Source organism: Neoarius graeffei, chromosome 12, assembly GCF_027579695.1.
Source record: "Neoarius graeffei isolate fNeoGra1 chromosome 12, fNeoGra1.pri, whole genome shotgun sequence".
Classification (NCBI taxonomy): domain Eukaryota; kingdom Metazoa; phylum Chordata; class Actinopteri; order Siluriformes; family Ariidae; genus Neoarius; species Neoarius graeffei.
Window position 1 is genome coordinate 70526515 of NC_083580.1, and position 7164 is coordinate 70533678.

Genomic DNA, 7164 nt, shown 5'->3' on the forward strand with positions numbered 1-7164 from the left:
AACTTTTATCCCCCTTTCCTTCACAATCCACCTGGAATAACATCCATCTCTCTCCATCGCTTTCCTTTCTACTATTCCTTCCCCATACACTGATTTCCCATGTTACTTTACAGAAAACTGCCAAAGACCAGACAAAAGTTCTTCAAATCACAACAGGGAATCAGTAAATATCATCAGAGCAGACTTGACCTCATTCTCGGCATTACAGTAAGGCAGGCCTACTGGGTTTGAATTAAATGACAGTTAACGTTAAGCTAGCTGATACATCTCCTAACATTGACTAGCCAGCTAACTGCACTAACATTTCCATTGGGACAAAAAAACTGTCCTGTGGGGAAATTTTGACTGACTTTCCGCTTCTTTGTAAAGAATGTCCTTATGTCCATTGTGTCTGGGGAGGGAGCAAATATTGCAAACAATTCATCATCAACCAAGAATACCCCATTAGGCTAAGCTTGATTGTTTAGTTGAACATTAATTTAACGTGGCCTAGGGTTAATTTTGAGGGCATATAACAAAAGAATAAGGTTTTAGCAAAAGCTAGACATTGTGAGGTGGCAATGGGGCTGACGTTACCTCCTCCACTTTCGAGCAGCCTGCACCTTGCACTAAAATTTCTCTGCTTGCACTGAGATTCACTTCACTTGCGTGCAGTGAGTTGTTGTGGGCGGCACGGTGGTGTAGTGGTTAGCACAGTCGCCTCACAGCAAGAAGGTTCCGGGTTCGAACCCAGTGGCCGGCGAGGGCCTTTCTGTGCGGAGTTTGCATGTTCTCCCCGTGTCTGCATGGGTTTCCCCCACAATCCAAAGACACGCAGTTAGGTTGACGTGGGGCGGCCTTGGGCTGAGGTGCCCTTGAGCAAGGTACCTAACCCCTGACTGCTCTGGTGTGGCTGCCCACTGCTCTGTGTGCGCGCGTTTGTGTGTTCACTGCTTCAGATGGGTTAAATGCAGAGGACGAATTTCACTGCACTTGAAGTGTGTATGTAAGGTTTCTTCTTCTGTAGGTAATGCCCGGAAAACCCAGAGTGGATTTTCAGTGGTATGTGTATTCTCTTATCGATCAAGTGGAATGGATTCTTTCATGAAGCAATAGAAACAGCGCTGGGTGAACTAATATTTTATGTTAAATGTGTGTGTGTGTGTGTGTGTGTGTGTGTGGGGGGGGGGGTGTCCAAACGAAGAATTATCCCCTTCACATTCAATGGTGGCGACGCCCATGTGTTATCCTCTATATTAACAATATAGATTAATCGCCCAAGGAAAGAAACTACTTGCATGCTGATTACAATTTGAATGTGGCCGTAAAAAAGTCATAGACTTTCCACTCCTTGAAATACGAGGTAGAGGAGTAAGATGCAAGTCTCTCTCGATATCAGTAGTCCGATATACAATCCGATGAAACATAGCCAATCGAGAGAGAACTCTTCTACCTTCAAGGGATGGCCACTCCAATTTGTTGAGCATATCAGTTACTACCCCTGGTTCCCTCGAATAATTATTAAAACGCAATCTAGCTGCGGTACGTTGAATCATATCAAGATGATATATGTCTTTTTGAAGACAGGGATACCAGGCAGAATTTGCATATTCTATCTTGGGTCTTATTAAACTACAATAAAGTTTAGATTTACAGGTTGCAGAGACATTTCTAAAATTCCTTCTGATGACACCGAGGGTTTGTTTAGCACTAGATGTAATGTGTGCAACATGCTCTGACCATTTTAGATTTTCAGAAAGTAGAACACCTAAATAAGAGTAATGATGAACTCTATCTAAGCTATGATTATTGAGGACATATATTGTATCTTGAATAGTTTTCTTGGTGGAAAAACATTTGTCAACATTGAATGACATTTGCCAATCTTTTTCCCACTTGCTTAAAGCATCTAGATCTTTCTGTAGATGCTGGCAATCAGTCAGATTATTTATGGCACAATATAAAAAAAAAAAAAACAATCTTATTGTTGATGTAATACACAAAGGCAAGTCATTAATGTAAATCAAGAACAGTAATGGTCCTAGGACTGTACCTTGAGGGACTCCTGATGTTACAGAGCACGGATTTGATAAAATACCCTCCAAGGCTACCCTCTGTGTTCTCTTAGTGAGAAACACTTTGATCCAGGACAAAAGGCTGCCTTGAATTCCATAATGGCTTAACTTATAAAGTAATCTCTGATGGGGTACTCTATCAAAAGCTTTAGAAAAATCTAATATAAAAGCATCGACTTGTTTCCTAGAATTGACTGCACTAACTAGATCATGTAATGCTGTTATAAGCTGGGTTTCACAATTCCTCCCTTTACGAAAACCATGTTGAAAATTACTACACACCTTATGATCTTCTAAGTGTTTCCAAATATGACGGCATATGATATGTTCCATTATTTTAGATGTTACAGAAGTAAGGGATACTGGTCTATAATTACTTGCTAGAGATCTTTTCCCTTTTTTGAAAATTGGAATTACATTAGCTATTCTCCAGTCATTTGGTAACACACCTTGATTAGTGATTGTTGAAAGAGAAAACAAGGAATATGGCTGAAATATGGCGACTGCAGCATCCTACAGAGAAGGAGTTTTCTTTTTATTCTCATGTCCATAAAATCTTACACTAGGATTGATTACTTTCTGATAGCTACTGAATTACTGCCCAGTGTTACTGACTCTACTTATCATAACATTTTAATATCTGATCACAGTCCAGTTTCTCTTAACTTAAGAAATATCCTATCTCGTCCAAAATATAGCTGGCGTTTCAACCTTCTACTTCTTGAGGACCAGTCTTTTACTCAATATATGACTGCATGTATAGATGAATTCCTTATTACAAATGATAATGGGGAAGTCTCCGACTCTGCGTTGTGGGAGACCTTCAAAGTAGTTATGAGGGGCCACATTATTTCATTTGAAGCAGCCAAGAAAAAAGAACTTAATAACGGCCTTAAGGACATTGAAAAAATGCTTCCGATACTGGAAGAGGCTTATAGATCTTCCTTCTCATCCGCTGACTACAATAAGATCTTGAAACTAAAATATGAATATAATACTATCCTTAATAAACGAGTTGGTAATCTTCTATTAAAAACTAAACAGAAATATTTTGAACTTGGAGATAAACCGGAGAAACTGCTAGCTAGTCAACTTAAAGGTGAAAGGGCCAAACAGGCCATTCACAGGATAAAACCTAAATCAGGCAGACTCCTAACCAACCCGAAAGGCATAAATGATTGCTTCAGAGATTTCTATAAGGAATTGTATTCTAGTAAAGTAAAGGCTACTGAAGCAGATTTCTGTAACTTCTTTGCTAATTTAACTGTTCCCCAATTAGATAGCACTGCTAGAGATGACTTAGATGCCCCAATTTCTGAAACCGACCTCTTGAATGCTATTCGAGCCTTTCCCTCTGGAAAAACATCCGGCCCAGATGGCTTTGGCTGCGAATTTTATAAATCATTTCATGACAAAATAGTCCCACTCATGCTGAGGATGGTGAATGATGTTATGAGAAATAAGACGCTCCCCAGTTCATTGTACGAGGCAAATATCTGCTTACTCTTAAAAGAGGGAAGGGAAGCGTTGGATCCTGCAAGTTACAGACCTGTCGCTCTCTTGAATAGTGATCTGAAAATAATAACTAAAGTCTTGGCTACAAAATTAGGTAGGCATATTTCCACAATTGTTCACCCTAATCAGACTGGATTTATTCCAGGTCGATTTTCTTTTAGTAATGTCCGTCTGCTTTCAAATACAATATATTCAGTGCATGGGAAAAATACACAGGCTGCTGTTTTATCTCTTGATGCTCAGAAGGCATTCGATCAGATTGAATGGCTTTATATGCTGAAGACACTAAAACAATTTGGATTTGGGGAAAATTTCATTGAATGGGTGAAGATAATTTGTCTTAAACCAGTATCCTCTGTCCTTACCAATTCAGATAGATCCCAACCCTTTGAGTTACAGCGGGGTGTAAGACAGGGTGACCCTCTTTCTCTTCTCCTTTTTGATATTACCCTGGAACCACTTGCAATTGGTATAAGAGGTCATACAGGCATTCATGGGGTAAAGTTTGGTAATGTGGAAAGCCTTGTTAACCTGTATGCTGATGACTTATTGATCTTTCTTTCGGACCCAGTAGTCTCAATTCCCAACCTCCTGAATTATATAAAATCATTTAGTAAATTGTCTGGGTACACAATTAATTGGGACAAATGTGAGTTCATGCCATTGACTAACATGTGTCCTATTTTCTTGAAAACCTTGCCATTTAAAATAGCTACTACCCATATATCCTGTTTTCCCCCTCTCCCCCGCCCCCCTGACTAGACTGTGTTCCAAGGAGTGCAGGCTACTTGTCTTGGTGGTCACGTTGGTTGTATTGACGGAAGTTGGGGGGGCGGGGGAGAGGAAAAAAAAAACAGGAGTGAAGGTATCAATGCGCTGTCGAAGCGCGCAGAAGGTGTTAGTACGCCTGTCATTATAGCGCGGACTTTCCATAGCATAGAAAATCGCCACGTTTCAATTTGTGTAACTGAACTTTGTTTCATGTCACTGGTCATATGAACCTATGTAAACAGGAAAAACGCAGAAGAGTTTGGTTGCATCTAACTACAGCCCCAAAAAATACCATTGGCCATGCTGAGCCTAGCTACATTGCTAACAGGAGTAATAGTGCGTCTGACTGACTGGGAGGTCGCACAAAGCTCGGAGAGGTACGGATCAGTTCGTCTCAATTCAGAGAAGAACATATTTCATTATGGAAGTACGGTGGACTGTTCCTTTAATAACAAATGTGTGTGTAGATATGTGTGACTTGTGAGTAAACACATCAGTCTAGCTCTCGAGCATGAACTGGTGCCATTCCATAGAGAATACCACTTGGGGTAATGGGATGTGTGCATTAAAATGATGTCTATAGTCACTTTTCTACAGTGCAGTTCAGGTTGATCTTGCAGCTGTAGAGTCAGCAGCAACTCCTGCTATCTGAATTAGCTCAAGCCTATTAAACTGTCACACAAATATGTGTTCCTCCACCCCGGCATCTAATCTAAACCTTCACACACACACAGCCACAGACAGACCACTACACACAATTCTCGGTATCATTCTACGGGTATAGGCTTACCACTTAAATCTTCACCCCCTAAAAAAATCTAATTACAATGTATGAGTGGTCAGATCATCTATTTGTGCAACATTAGTAATATCATCATCACTCAAGTGAGATACGAATGACAGACCATCACATTAACCCTGAGCTTATTCCTTTATGGACCTCAAGAGCAGGGGCGCAGATAGGATTTTTGAACTGGGGTGGACTGAGCTGTCAGCAAATGATTCCATTTTGTATATATATATATATATATATATATATATATATACACACACACACACACACTACCGTTCAAAAGTTTGGGGTCACTTTGAAATGTCCTTATTTTTGAAAGAAAAGCACTGTTCTTTTCAATGATCATCACTTTAAACTAATCAGAAATCCACTCTATACATTGCTAATGTGGTAAATGACTATTCTAGCTGCAAATGTCTGGTTTTTGGTGCAATATCTCCATAGGTGTATAGAGGCCCATTTCCAGCAACTCTCACTCCAGTGTTCTAATGGTACAATGTGTTTGCTCATTGCCTCAGAAGGCTAATGGATGATTAGAAAACCCTTGTACAATCATGTTAGCACAGCTGAAAACAGTTGAGCTCTTTAGAGAAGCTATAAAACTGACCTTCCTTTGAGCAGATTGAGTTTCTGGAGCATCACATTTGTGGGGTCGATTAAATGCTCAAAATGGCCAGAAAAATGTCTCGACTACATTTTCTATTCATTTTACAACTTATGGTGGTAAATAAAAGTGTGACTTTTCATGGAAAACACAAAATTGTCTGGGTGACCCCAAACTTTTGAACGGTAGTGTGTATACATGTTATTTCACCTCCCTCACTGCCATCACCAGGAACTACCTGCAGGCCAGGACAATGATAACATTTTAACATAGCCTATGGAAATCCAAAGTTTACACATTATCATCACGCACAGCAATTGCAAAACTGCAAAACTAGTTTTAAAACCGCCAAGTTCCAACTGTTAAACATAGCGAGAGGCTGGGCTACGTGTGTGCGTGTAAAGTGTAAACCAGTGCATCCTGACTTTCTAACTATGCCTGTGTGTTGCGTGAGCGGCAGTCAGTCAACAACTCTTCGCAAAGTTTCCTTATGAAACAATATGCTCGCTGAAATTATGGCAGGGAACGCCAGATTAAACATTAAAACTGCCTTCTGAGCACTGTATCTACAGGCTGCCACCGAAAGAAGGAGGCTACCAGAAAGGCATCTCTACTCCGTACGATTTTACTTTCACTACGACATTACTTTGAACAGACTATCAAAAAATTGCAAGGTGATATGATAAAGTAAGGCACAGTTTACTTAGTCGTTTTTTTTTTTTTAAAAACGATGCAATCGTTTTCTGCCTTTTGGCACCCTTCATCATGCCATGTTGGGGTCCTGAACTAGGAGGAGCTGTCCCCGATATGCCTGTCAAACTTGTAACCATAGCAACCAAGCTCGAGCTCGCAACCTGTGCAGTTGCAACTATGTATGTACTGCTGTGCACCTCAATAAACTGAATGGTAATTAGTCTTTTGATTTTTCCGTGAGGTTTGCCTTATGCAAAGAAAGACAGCATAGACGTTTTTTCCTCCCTATAAGTGGGGGGGACCGAACGAGGTGAATTTAAATCTGGGTGGGACGAATCCCCCCGTCCCCCCCTCTATCTGCGCCCGTGCTCAAGAGTTGTTAAGCTGTTAAAATGCTATTCCCATTCTTAGCTCTTCAGGTGATTATTTATGCAGACCTGACGTGACTTTTCTGTCATTTCACGGTCGATTAACTTTTCATGCCTCTTGTGTCTCACTCCAGAGCTGCCGAAATATGTTTTTCCTGCAGAATAGTTCACCTTTCCCAGCGACTTCTGGTGAATGGTATATGGTTAATATACTTTACAGCTTACCACAGGTGCATCCACGGTTGTTCCTACGCAATGGCTGTTCCAAAACATGACTCTAAAGAAGTGCCAAACACGCCCTGGACAAATGAAAAGACAAAAATACACAGCTTTATTGCCAGCCATGCATGAGGTGGGATACAGGCT